Source organism: Martes martes, assembly GCF_963455335.1.
Source record: "Martes martes genome assembly, chromosome: 11".
Taxonomy (NCBI): Eukaryota; Metazoa; Chordata; class Mammalia; order Carnivora; family Mustelidae; genus Martes; species Martes martes.
The window spans coordinates 89,677,769-89,692,444 of NC_137899.1; positions in this window are offsets into that span (position 1 = coordinate 89,677,769).

The following is a 14,676-nucleotide window of genomic DNA, read 5'->3' on the forward strand; positions in this document are numbered from 1 at the left end:
AAGAAATACAGCAGTATTTTTCAGTACCTGTCTTTGGGTGATGGGATGGGAATCACCAGTTAAGTAGGACTACTGCAGTGGACTGGAAACACCTTACAATTAGTACCAAGGTTTTTCTTAGCTTAGGAGTTTAGCACTGCATTTGTGGACTATGGTATTCAACAATTAGAAAACGCACTTAAAAAAACAGTAAAAAGTCTTAATCCTTTATAGCCCATTGTCAACTTATCATTGATCATGTCTTCTAAAATTTCATTTATCATCATATATTTCTGCGAGCAGACAGGTGGCTGGTGGGCCACACTAGCCACATCCCCCACAGGCATTCTGGGGCCTGGAGATGGCGGAAGCTCAGAGGCACGTAACACATACTTGGCCAGCCTTTGATCGCCTGCGGTCTGCCACAACAAAGTGTTTTTGTGGAATTTATGCCTCAGTTGTGTGAAATGAACTCAACATGCAGAGTGTGTGAGTCTTTGATTTGAAATATATTTCCATTCACTTCTGGTGGGAGGTTGTCAAACACAAGGCACTAAGCATGCTGAGCTCTGCAATGGCTTCCATAAATTATCTATGGTGATTGCATTTTGGCTACTTAAGGATGACTGGGAGATTTGGAACATATGTTTTCATTAAGAAATATTCCGATCTTGTCATATTACCCAGCTGACTGCTGTTGAACAAGAAATGCAGCAAGACTGGAAGGCAAACCAAAGAAAGGCTTTCATCTGGGGCCCGAGAATTGCACTTTGGGAGACACAGAAGAGCAGGAATCAAAAATTTGTTCCAGAAGCAGGGAGAGAAGAGGCGGGCTTATAAAGGCCAAGAGGAGACTCCCAGTAAAGCCACATAAATTTTTTGTCAAGAATTGTGATTGGTGTTGACAAGCTGAAGCTATTCTTATCTGCACGTGGTTGGTTGCTAAGCGCTATCACTAAGCAAAGAGTCGGTTTCTAAGTAAAAGAAAAAAAGTTCATTTCTTGACACACGGCAGCATTGCTGGTCCTCCGGGGTGCTTGTGGTTTGGCAGCGACCTATATTTTAAAGTTTATCTTTCAGGTGGGGATGTGCATAAGCTCTGCTTCCTTAATGGCTCCACCATAAATCGCTCTCTTAGCCATACCAACTCCATTATGATGTTTCTTTCACACAACTAAGATCTGATCCTGGGTGGAAAGTGTGTGGCTCTCAGAGGCAGCTAGTTGTGGGGTCTGCTTCTTCATGCCTTCCTGGGCTTTTCAATTAGAGACCACAGGTCCTCCTGGCAGAAGTGATGAGGAACTTTGGGAAAGCAGGAAATGTATTCCGGTTTCCTCAATAGAGGGGGTCCGAATGAAGTCCAATGGCTCTCAGAAAAGATCTAAAATTCCTATAGCTACCCAGGAAGGAGAACTCCTCCTTCAGGGACCAGAGTCAAGTGTGGATGTAGCGGCAGAAGCAGAGGGGCCCTGAGACCACACAGGGCAGGAGCTGCACCCTGCTCTGACCGACGGGACGTGGTGGTCGCAGTGAGTCCTCTCAGAAGCTAGAACATGGGGCACACAGAAGGCTCTAAGCCAAGCCCCCATTCCTTCTCCAGACCCAAGGTAGGAGAAGCGAGATCCATACTTCCACAGAGCACTGATCTGCCTCTGCCTTCCCATTCCTTTCCTTCATTGAAGCCTTTGTGTGGTTTTAGTTACCTGCCCAGGCCCCGTGCTCCCCAACCTGAGGTAAGCCGAGCATTTGGACCAGGGAAATGTTGAGAGCAACACAGCCAGGGGGAAACCCAGACAGTGTTTCCAGGGCAGGCACTGGAGCTGCAGCGTCACCAGGCTTCAGGAACCCCAACACCCAAGGACGAACAGAAATCAGAAGCCCCTCATTCATTCTCTAAACATCACATAAGCTTCCTGGGTCTTTGTTCAACTCCCACGAGATGCAGTAGCCATAGCCAAGATGGAGAATGAGACCCCACCAGCCCGACAGGATGGGGGCTGGGAATCAGTTAAGTCCATTTCTTTTTATCAATTTTATGTGACATTGCTTTCACAATCCAGTTTTTGGTTTAAAACCCATACCCATTACCCTCACCACTGCTAGAGTGGTGGGGAGTGTGGTTTTTCAGCACTGATAACAGAGTCAGGCTTCCCACAGATGTCAGGGAAAAAACCCAAATCGTATCAACAAATATTTGATCCCAACAAGGCAAGAAGCCTTTTGTCTTCCAGCACATGACAGCAAAGTGCTGATCTTATCACCGGCAAAATACCTTCTGTCACTGTCAGCTGCCCCCATTTTCTGTTGCCCCTAAATGCCACCCATGGTTATATATTCTACCAAGTAGGCCCCTCTTTACATAATTAACAACCTTCTGCAGTGGTTAATGGATGAGGAAAAAGCTCTCTAGGGAGCTGGTCTTAATTTATCCCATGTCTCCTCCAGGAAGACACGGGCTTCTGTGCCAAAAGTAGACATGACACGATGGGGAATTTACACATGGCCTTTATGCGGTAATTTACTGGCAAACTTGGGTATATATTATTGTAAACTGCTGCATCCCATGTGATTACAAGATTAAGAAGGAAGGAGTGAATTGCTAATCTTGTCAGTCCAACTGCTTTCTTCCTCGATAACATTTGTGTTATTACACTGGGTGATGAAAGATTGTAATTGGCTGTTGACACTGATTGAAGGAAGGAGACGTTTTTTGTTTTGTTTTAAAAGGAGAATTAATTAGCTTGGTGAGGGAGGTAACACGATTCAAATCTGCGGCTCTCCTCGCAGCTGCAAAACAGAAGTGAACTGTCAAAGAGTATTTTCATCTCTTTCTTCCCCACCTGTTTTTCTCCCTTTGATGACATCTTTTCCTAGATTTAACACATTTAAAATGCGCCCACCGAAGAGAGAGAGTGGGGGGCGGGGGATGGGGAGCCTTCAAGAGAAAAAAAAGAAAATGCAGCTTTCGGGATTCACACCAGAAATCCTGTGAATGTGTGTGTTCATTTGCATGTGTCTAAGCAGTGTTGGACGAAGATGCCAGAGACAGACGGACTGAGCCAGGCCAACTCCGTCACTCAAGTTGGCCTACCCCCGAAACCAATACCTCTGACGGGTCTCCTGTGCGGCAGCCAGAAGGAAAGCTCGTAGGTAAGTAGACACATCCTGGTTCAGCCTCGAGGTTTTGGAGGAGCGGTTAAAACCTGTGGTCCTACTGGGTGTTGTACATAAACAATGAATCTTGGAACACTGCATCAAAACTAAGGATGTATTTTATGGTGACTAACATAACACAATAAAAAACAACAACAACAAGACATAAAACCTGTGGTCCTGCAAGATGCTGTTTCTGCTGGAACCAGCGACCTATACATGGTCCGTTTCTACCCCCAGAGAGAAAACACAGGACCAAGAATTGGGGTGGATGTGAAGTGGATTCACACCCTCACCCTCACAAAGCCCACTTGCAAAATGTTTTGTTTCTTGTGTCGCACAACTTTAAGAGCTGCTGGTCTAGGAGTCTGAGATTCTAAGGGAGGAACGCTTTGTACCATGGGATGCAACAAAGCTTCAGGTGGGGAAGAAGGTGGGATGGCCACGTGGCCGTTTTGGCTTCTCACGTCACTGGAGCAACAGGCAAAGAAAAGGACCGCGGCCATTGTTTGGGGGAATTTGGCTCCTGATTATGAAGGGGAAACGAGAGTCTGGCCATACTGGGAGGAGAAGAAATGTTTGCAAGGCAGGGCACTCCCTTGGGACGCTTCCTGGTACCGAAGTGTCCAGAGGTTCAAGCTAATGGAGGACAACACCACCAGTACAGCAAGGACTTCAGGGTTGAAGGTCTGGGTCATCCCACAAGCCAAAGACCCTCGAGCAGCCGAGGAGCAGACAGAGGGCAGAGGGAATGTAAGGAAGTTGTAAACGCCAGCTCTGGCCTCACGGACAGCTGTGAAAATGAAGACCGTCCCGAGCCTGCCTCTTTTCTTCCTTGCGTTATTATGAATATATTAGTAACATTAGCAAATTACTTTTATGATCAGTAACTGATCCCTCCCCCTCTTCATTTTACATAAGCCATGGGATGGTTGCCTTCATTTCTAGTTTCAGGCTCCAGGACCTCAAAGGGAATTGCAGCTCCCCTGGCTGGTGCATTCGGATGAGAGGTGGACATCCTATTCGGCAGAACCCTGATGCTTCACTCCACTGCTCATCTGGACGTTAAATATTGTTGTTCAATAGTGCAGCCTCGGGGCTGACGCTGCTGGGTTGCGCCTCTAATTTGAATCTCCACCCCTGTACCGGAGGGTAGGGGAGTCTCGGAATCTACGTTCCCCCAGAATATCTGCCAGCAGTGTTGGGGGATAGATTCTCCAACGGCATGTACTGGTGGGAGGCGGGGGGCAGAAATGAGAGGCATATAACCGGCCCCCTGGCAACAGCGGGCACCCAGGCAGCTCCTGCGGGCATGCCATTGTTTAGGGCATGCCATTGCTTTCGTTGAGGACTTTGCGGGACTGAAGTAACCCCTGTGTGCCTACCTCCTGTGACAAATAAGCCATCAGGTTAAGTTACTGTGGCTTCGGTCTCTATGACAGGCAGTTCATCCTGATAATATTTGTAGACAGTCGGGTTTTCATTTTCTGATAAAATTGCATATGCAAACATATCTGCAGAGACCACTGTTTTCTAGACTCTAAATTTGAGCAATACTGTAACATTGATTCTTGTGTGAAAGGGGGTTATTAGATAATCCAGTGGATAATGGATAGTGCATTAAACTGCATTTGTGCCAAAGATAGCGAATCGTTGAAAATGAAAGCTCTTGTAATGATCCTTGTATAATGGCTGAAGGTTTATTATCAAAGTGTAATTCAGGGATGGCATGGATCCAGGTAGATGAGATATCAGGATTTAAATGCTTTTGGAGACAGGACGTGGAGAAACTAGAAGAATGGTTAATGCATACGTTAAATATTCTGTAAATTACAGCTACTTAAGCAAATTGTTGATAAAGGCTTTGTGATTTAATTTCCCAAGTTTCCATACTGCATATTTGATATTATTGATTAACCCGAAAACAATGTGATTCAGATACAAGGTAATGTGAACATTTAAGAACCAGAACCATTTCAGAGGGCTATTTTGCTACTGACTTTCTGGTTTTTCTTTTCTTGCTTGCATTACAGATCATAAGCTCTCAAAGGGAAGGTAGGGAATAAGATCTGAATTTGAAGACAAATGTTAACATCACAGCGAGAAAACCAACTCAAGAAAAATTGCTGATTTTTAGCATAGAGATCTATACCAACCGGACTCTTACCAAGACTTAAGAGCTGGCATAGTACTGTGATTAATAGATTCTGGAATCAGTCTTCATGGGTTCAAATCCCAGTCTAACACTTAAAATTAACTGAGGCATTAGCTCCTCTGTGCCTCAGTTTCCTTATCTGTGAAACTGGGATAATTTTCTAACTTCTACGATTTGTCATGAGGATTAGGCGGAGCAAAGTGCCTCACACATGGTAAATATATGTATACTATTAGTACCATGTCACTCCATTTAATTGCCGGAACGAAATCCCTGCTTGCAACCATGTTAAAGACGCTGGGAAATTGACACAGATGTGTGGCCTTCATGAAAGGAATATGTTCATGCAGTAAACTTCATTTGAAGCCATTACAGGAAATAATAAAACTCCAATCATTATCATCAGAAGCTCCCTTAGCTTCGGAACGCATCTGTGTACCAGAGTCGCATGCAATAATGAAGCCAGATGCTAAATTCTTGACGTGCTGATTAAGAAACAATCAGACATGAACATAACTTAATTTTAATGATGGGATGATTTTATTAAGTTAATTTGCAGATCAAGAACATCACTGAAAAGCTGTGACTATTAACAAATCCTTGCCTGGCCAGATGGGCTTTCTTTTTCTTTTAGGAAGTTTTGACATTAATACACACTCAGTTCATCGATCTGTGCTTTTTTGATGGTTGCCTGAATGCCACACAGAAGACAGAGACAGGGAAATTGCATCTTTTCTGACATCCACCTATGTGCTTGAGCCTTTGTGAATGAGGGAAATCTCAGACGGAGACACTGCTGTGTTCTCTGCAATTACACTTCACCGCGGGCCCTGGGATCACAGGCTCGCCTGTAGGAGACCGCCCCGCGGGTGAGATACCCAATTTGCTAAGGTGTTGAACTAAGCCACGATTTAGGCTCCCAGAGGGTTCTTTCCTTTTTGTAGGCTTGCAGCTCATCCCATCTTAGAATCCCCCCTCCTCTATGCCTGTATGACGTGAGCAGGCAGGGGCTTCAGAGGTAGCCAGACCCAGTCCAGCATTACATCTGAGGCTTAGGGCCAGTTGGGAACATGAGGGCCCGTCCTTCTGATAAGGCTGTGCTGTGATTTTTAAGGAGACCAATTTTAATCATGCTCTATTTAATGCAAAATCTCCCATTTGTTTTTTCTTTCAGTGTTCCGGATGGAGGGGTTACTGAACAACATTAAAAATAGACTAGGTGTGGCCAACTGCTTGGAGAGATGCTTTCAGGTTAAGATTTATTTAAAAGCAACAGATCGGAGATAAAGAGAACTGGCCATTGCAGCATTACAAAAATCAATGTGTCCCTGTAAAGCAAAGAGGATTTGAGAGAGTGGCTACGGCTACTTACTGCCATGAGCCTCTAAAACCTCCAAAAGTAGAATGATCTTCCTTAAATTTCTAGAGTAGAAGCAGACCTATAGCCCGAGAGGTGGTTTATGATTGATCCAGCTAGCCAGACATTAGGAAGACAGGCTGCTTACAACCGTTTGCAGTAAAATGTACCACTGCCGCCACTACACGAGGCAAAAATTGAGAGCTACCGAAACAGCACACAAGCACTTGAAAGGTAACGGTGATGGGAAACACCTGCAAGAAATTTATCACTTTTATTAAGAAACAATGTACAAATTCAAGAGAAAAACCAGGTGTCTCATCAGTTGTTTCAGAACGTAGAAAATGACTCTTTATAAGAATCATGCTAAAAAGATCCATTCAGTGTGGCAAAACAGTTTATTCTACAAAATTTCCCTTTCCTCCTTAACTCTCTGCTCAGATAACTCAGAAGGCTGGAAGCCAGTGTTGGAGAGTCACAGGCTCAAAACCCGAATATGAGCTAATGTATCTTAGCTGTTCTACACACCCTACGGCTTCCCAGCCTTCTCCTCCCCAGGTCTTTGATCTTAAAGGACGATCCTCAATGAAAAGCTAAGAGGCTGGGTGAATCAAATCCCCGCTATCCCTTCCCACCCCTCCTCCACATAACTGGTTCAGAAATCCCACTTTAAAAACCATCCCCTCCTGGGGAGGATGACGCCATTCCCTGGACGGGAGCAACTAGCACAGAAATGACTTGTGAGTGCAAATGAGGCACAGAGTGCCGGCTAACAAACCCTGCTGCTCTCCTTGGTTCCCGGGCATCTTCTCACATCTCGAAAGATATAAATAATTCAATAGGCCAACAGATTCTTACAACCTTTTTTGGTTAAAAGGTATGGACCTGATTTCTTTCAAATGTAGCCCAAGCTTGCCCTCCCCCAGATGTCTGGGACCCTCGAAGCCTGCCTTACTTGATTCAAATTCAAGATCGTCCGTAGAATGGTTAGCAATTTAAGTAGGCAGGGCTTAGGGGAGGTGGCTCAACACGGTACAAAGCATAGACAGACAGACAGTGAGCTCCAGGCATCAGCCAATACCAGCTCGGAAGAGGTAAGCTCCACCCCGGGCAGCCTGCTTAAGAAATGGAGAATCTTTAATGCTACCCTGAGAGGCATGTCTTTGCACCAACATCAAATGACAAAAGGTGCTAAATACAGAAGGCTCTTCCCCACCCCAGTGCCCTCCGAGACTAGCCAGCAATCCCTTGGTGTGTGTCGCCTATTCCTTCTTAGAAACTTTAGAAATCTTATAAAGGAGTCTCAGAAAGCTTTCTTCTTATTTGCTTTCTTGCTAACCAGCTAATGAAGAGCAGAAATAGGTATCAGGAGGCGATGAATTTCTCTGAAAGTTGATGGAATAAGAAATCTTGGCAAGTGTTCACTTAGTTCCTTAACACAAGTCAGGCCTGTGTTAGGCTGACGGCTGGTGCTCCAGAACAGAGTGAGATGGGATCCCTGGTCCCTCTCTTCTCTGCAGTGTCTACTGTCAGGAGGCTGCTGGAAAGAGAAACCACACTACGGAGTCTCCGCCCTGGCTCTGTGCGCACTGAATGTATCCCAACGCTTATGACTAGCTTCTGCTTACAAACATTGTTTATACTCATTTTGAAATGTCACTTCAATCAGTAATAATATGTTAATGGATTTTATCTACATTGATAGTTGTTTCAACCTGAGAATGAACGGTCATAGGTAAGATCTACTCGTATTTTTCCAAATAAAGCTCTTGAGACCAAAATGCTTTGTTTATCTAAGGGCAGAGTTACTCATAATCCTATTTACTCCAAGCTGAAGAGAAACAAGCTACACCAAATGTAGGATCTTGATTTCTGATCCCTTTGATAGGGATCTTCTCACTGTGTATTTGTGCATCTGCCCTGGTCTTCGCCACGTTCCCCTGCAGGGGCCAAGGCCAGGCCCCATAATGTACCGCAGCGGCATACTCGTTATTTTGAATTGAAGCTACTTCGGGAACCACATGTGCGAGGACACCCAGACCCTCCTCTGTTCTCCTGAAAGCAGACAATAAATCTCCCATATGAAACGTACTCTCTCTCCACTAAGAACTAAGAAAACATCCTTACTCCTGGAAATAGGGACTTTAAAGCCAAGAAAGCTGTAGAAACAAACCTTGTTCCTTTTTTACTAATCTACCACCTCAACCCAAATTCCACTAAGAATTTCCTACTAAAGCTCCCAAATATCTATTTTCTTTATTCTGTCCATTTCTCAAACACTTATTGCCTCTTTGTCTAAATTGTATAAAAACTGCCTGCCTTGCTCATTTCTTTCTCAGTTTCATTATTGGGTCTGTGTGCACAAAATAAAAGGGTGATTTTTCTCCTGTTAATCTGTCTCGTGTCAATTTCTTAGTCCAGCTAGAAGAATCTTGGGCAGAAGAAGAAACTATCTTCCTCCTCTTCAACTGGCATCTTTGGCTGCATAAACTTGCCACTTGGCAAGAAGGTTCTGCAGTTTTGAGATCTTAGGACATCTGACAGAGAGCTGGCAGAAGGTAAGATTTCCTACCCCATCAGCCTCCCAGAATCTCTGTCTACAGAGTTCAATGGGGTGAGAGGGGTGAGAACCTTTATTTTTCTTCCTAAATTTAGCTTAGCAGGAGAAAATATTGTGGAACTAGTTCCTTGGGCTTAGCTACTCGTCATAAAAATTTGGGGAGGTACTCTTGGTTTTCCTGACCCATTTGTTGTGTCTCCTTTTTTTAAATCAATATTTTATAGTTTTCAAGTACCCGTTTTTCACCTCCTTGGTTATGTTTAATCCTAGGTATTTTATTCCTTTGGGTACAATTATAAATAGGATTGCTTTCTTAATTTCTCTTTCTGTTATTTCATTAATGTACAGAAATAAAAGATTCATGTATATTAATTTTATATCCTGAGACATTACTGAACTCATTCATCAGCTCTTAATAGTTCTCTGGTGGTGTCCCTCAGAGTTTTCTATATATAGTATTATGTCTTCTGCAAACAGTGAAAGTTTTATTTTTTTCCTTACCAATTTTGATGCCTCTCATGTCTTTTTCTTACCTGACTGCTGTGGCTAGGACTTCCAGTACTATGTTCAGTAAAAGTGAGTTTGATTGACATCCTTGATGTCAATCTACCCAAAGAGTAGACTGACATCCTTGTTTTGTTTTAGATCTTACAGGAAAAGCTGTTAACTGAAAGTTTTCCTCACCGAGTATAGTTTTAGCTATGTGTTTGTCATAATGGCCTTTGTTATGTTGAGAAAGGTTTCCTCTAAACCTATTTGTGTTAAATCTTGTCAAATGCTTTTTCGGCATCTCCGGAGATGGTCATATGTTTTTTAGCGTTCATTTTTTTTTTTTTTTTAAAGATTTATTGAGAGAGAGAGAGAGAGAGAAAGGGAATCCCCACATATACTCCCTGCCAAGCACGGAGCCCAACACAGGGACTGATCCCAGGACCCCTGACCTGAGCCAAAATTAAGAGCTGGACACTTAACCAAAAGAGCCACCCAGGTAGGTGCCCCCAACCTTCATTTTGTTGATGTGATGCATCACGGTGATCGATTTGCAGATATTGAACCATACTTGCATCCCTGAAATAAATCCTACATGATAACAAATGATTCTTTTAATCCAATGTATTGTTGGATTCAGTTTGTTAATATTTTGTTGAGGATTTTTGAATCTGTGTTTATGAGGGACATTAGCCTGTAGTTTTCTTACACTATCTTTGTCTGATTTGGGTATGAGGGTAATGCTGGCCTTCTAAAATGAATTCAGAAGCTTTCCTTCCTCTTCCTTTTTTGGAATAGTTTGAGGAAAACAGGAATTAACTCTTCTTTATTTACTTAATTAGGAGTCATTTATTCATTTTAGAGAGAGGGAGGCAGGGAGAGAAGCAGACTCCCCGCTGAGGGGGGTGCCTGACACAGGGCTTGACCTCACAACCCCAAGATCATGACCTAAGCTGAGACAAGAGTTGGACGGTTAATTGACTGAGCCACCCAGGTGTCTCTTAACTCTTCTTTAAATGTTTGAGAGCATTCATCTGTGAAGCCATCACTTACTAGACTTCTGATAATTTTTGATTGCCCATTCAATTTCGTTACTAGTAATTGGTCTGTTCAGATTTTTTATTTCTTCCTGATTCACTTTTGGAAGCCTGTATAGTTCTAGGAATTTGTTCATTTCTTCTAGATTGTGCAATTTGTTGGCATATATTTTTTGTAGCCTCTTAGAATTCTTTGTCATTCTGTGATATCAGTTGTTACACTTCTTCATTTCTGATTTTAATTTCAGTCCTTTTTTTCTTGACATCAATTATGTTTATTTTCTCAAAGAGCCAGCTCTTGGTTTCCCTGGTCTTTTTTCTTTTACTCTCTGTTTCACTTATTTCTACTCCAACTTTTATTTCCCTCATTCCACTAACTTTGGGCTTTCTTGATGTTCTTTTTCTAGTTCCTCTACATGTTAAGTTAGATTATTTGAAAATTTTCTCGTTTCTTGAGGTAGGCCTCTAATGCTATAAACTTCCCTCTTGGAAGTGTTTTGTGTCCTAAAGCTTTTGGACTGTTATGATTTCATTTTCGATTTCTTCATTGACCCACTGGTTAGTTAGTAACATGTTTAGGCTCCATGTGCTTATGTTTTTGGGTCCCCCCCCATTCTGGTAATTTCTAGTTTCATACTACTGCGGTCAGAAAAGATGCTTGATAGGCTTTCAATCTTCTTGAATGTATTGAGACTTGTTTGGTGGCCTAACATGTGATCCATTCTGGAGAATGTTTTACGTGTACTTAAAAAGAATATGTATTCTGTTGCTTTTGGATGAAATGTTCTATATATATCTGTAAAACCCACCAGAGCCACTGTTTACTTATTTTCTGTCTGGATAATCTATCCTGTTGATGCAAGTGGGATGTTAAAGTCCCCTCCTGTTATTGTCAATTTCTCCTTCTGTTATTTTTTCCTTTATGTGTTTAGGTGCTCCAATGGTGGGTGAATATTTGTAATCATTATATCCTCTTATTAGATTGATCCCATTATCATTATATAATGGCTTTGTTTTAAAGTCTATTTTGTGTAAGTATTGCTACCCCAGTTTTTTCCCTTTCATTTGCATGAAATCTTTTTTTCCCCCATCTCTTCACTCTCACTCCATAAATGGTCTGAAATAAGTCTCTTGTAGGCAGCATATAGGTAGGTCCGGTCGTTTTATCTTGTTACCCTATGTCTTTTTTTTTTTTTTTTAAGATTTTATTTATTTGACAGAGAGAGAGAGAGAGGGAGGGAACACAAGCAGGGGGAGTAGGAGTGGAAGAAGCAGGCTCCCCGCTGAGCAGGGAGCCCGATGAGGGACTTGATCCCAGGACCCTGAGATCATGACCTGAGCCGAAGGCAGACACCTAACGCCTGAGCCACCCAGGTGCCCCTTTACCCTATGTCTTTTGTTTTTAAGATTTTATTCATTTATTTGAGAAAGAGAATGTACAAGTGGGGGGAGGAGCAGACAGGGAAGGAGAGGGACAAACAGACTTTGTGCGGACCCTGAGACCATGACCTGGGCTGAAGGCAGATGCTTAAGCAACTGAGCCACCCAGGCACCCCCTTTTATTTTTAATTTTTTCTAAAGATTTTATTCATTTATGAGAGAGAGGGAGAGAGAACCCTATGTCTTTTGATTAGAGCATTTATATTTAAGGCAATTACTAATAAGTATGTATTAGTGCAATTCTGTTCCTTATTTTCTGGTTATAGTTTTCTTTCCTTGTAATTGATGACTTTCTTTAGTGTTATGCTTGGCTTCCTTTTTGTGTATCTGTTATAGATTTCTGGTTTGTGATTACCAAGAGGCTCATATATAAGATCCTAAGTACCTAAGTCTGTATTGCTGAGTGTTGCTCAAGCTCAAACACATTCTAAAAGAACTTCAGTTTTACACCCCTTAACTTTATGTATATATTTTACATCTTTTTATTTTTTGAGTCCTTAGATATAATTTAACTATAGATATAATTGATTTTATTACTTTTAAGTCTTTTATTCTTCATATTAGCTTTGTGATTGATACATTACTTTGACTGTATATTGGATTTTACTGGTGAAATTTTTTCCTTTTCTTAATTTTCTTCTAATTACGGGCTTTTCTTTTCCACTTAAAGAATTCTCTTTAACATTTCTTGTTAAGGCCAGTTGAGAGGTGATAAGCTCCTTTACCTTTGGTTTGAGAAATTTCTTCTCCCTCCAATTCTGAATGACCATCTTGCTTGGTAAAGAACTCTTGGTTATAGGTTTTTTTCTTTTCAGCACTTTGAATGTGTCATGCCTCTCCTTTCTGGCCTGCAAAATTTCTGAAAAATCATACAGCTTTATGGGGGTTTCCTTGTACATACCTAGTTGCTTCTCACTGGCTCCTTTTAAGATTCTCTGTCTTTAATCTTTGACATTTTAATTATGTGTCTTGTTGTGGACCTCCCTTGGTTCATCTTGTTTGGGGCTCTCTGTGCCCCCTGGACCTGGATGTCTGTTTCCTTCCCCAGGTTAGATAAGTTTTCTGCCATTTAATCTTTCTCTCTTCTTTCTGGGAGCCCTATGTGAATGTCAAGATGCTTGTTGTTGTCCCAGAGATCTCTTAACCTGTGCACATTACAATTTCTTTTGTCCTTCAGGTTGCGTGCTCTCCATCAGCCGGGCTTCCAGATCACTGATCCACTCCTCGGCATCCTCTAATTTGCCTATGATTTTTTCTAGTGTATTTTTCATTTGTTACTGTATTCTTTCACTCTGATTGGCTCTTTTTTATATTTTTTTCTTTGGTGAAGTTCTCACGGAGTTCATGCACTCTTGTGTCTATCAGGTAGACTGGTGATCTCCATTTCATTTCGTTCTTTTCCCGAAGTATTGTGCTTTTCTTTAGAGCACATTCTTCTTTTGTTTGTGTTTATTTCAATGAAGTAGGTGTAAGAGCTACTTCCTCTCTAAACTTGAAGAAATTGCCTGGTGCAAGGATGTCTGGTGTAGACTGTGGGCCTGGCCAGAGCTGTAGCAGGTGTGAGGGCTGGGGATCCCAGGGCTCTGCACAGAGCACTCTACCAGGACAGCTGAGGGATCCGGGGCTTTTTCTGCAGGGGACAACCTGGTAAGACAGCAGGAGCCACAGGAAGCCTGGGCAGAACGTCCCACAGCAGTATGTGTAAGGGGGGCCAGGCGAGTCATCTGGAGTGTCCTGAGATGCTTTGCCCCTGTGTCACCTTGTGATACAGCTGAAGCCACAGTCAATGCTGTCCAGGTCTACCCAGGGTGTGCTGGGGACCCAGGCTCGCAGAAGCAGCAGGCCAGCCCGGAGCCTATCTAACTCCACACCATCAAGGTGGAGGAGTGTAAACAGAGACACGCTGCAGCCTCTCCAACCTGAGAGTGTTCCAGCAAGCCCCCTACTGCTTGGTAGAGAGCTAATCCTTTAAGAAGCCATGGTCTAAAAAGGCAACTAGAATATTACTTGCATTCCAGGGCAGATAAATCTGTTCAGTCCCTCAGTTTACAGTGTTGGGGTGGGGGGTTCCCAGTTGTTTTACCATGTCTGTCTCTTTCTCTGCTCTCTCTGGGGTCTCTCCATCCTCTGTTGTGCAGAAGCTGTCCAGTCAGCCTTCAGAGAAGGGGAGATCAAGGTTTTCCTACTTCAAACTTCACTTAAGAATTCAAATTAAGTGGATTAAAGCTACCCCCAATAAAGGAACCAACTCTGTATACAAGGAAAATGCTTTCAATAAGAGGTATGAGGAATGCAAAGACATTTTTGTTGAGGGAAAACTTAGAACAAAATCTGAATGTGAAAAAAGAAAGTTGTAGGTTTATAGACTTTATATATGGTCAGTAATGACTAAGATTAGAATAAATTTAAGTTCTAACATTAAAGAGTTTTGTTTATAATTGATAAAAAGCAAACCAATAACCTGAGATTCTATGTCTTCATCAGATCTTTGATCATTCAGGAAAAC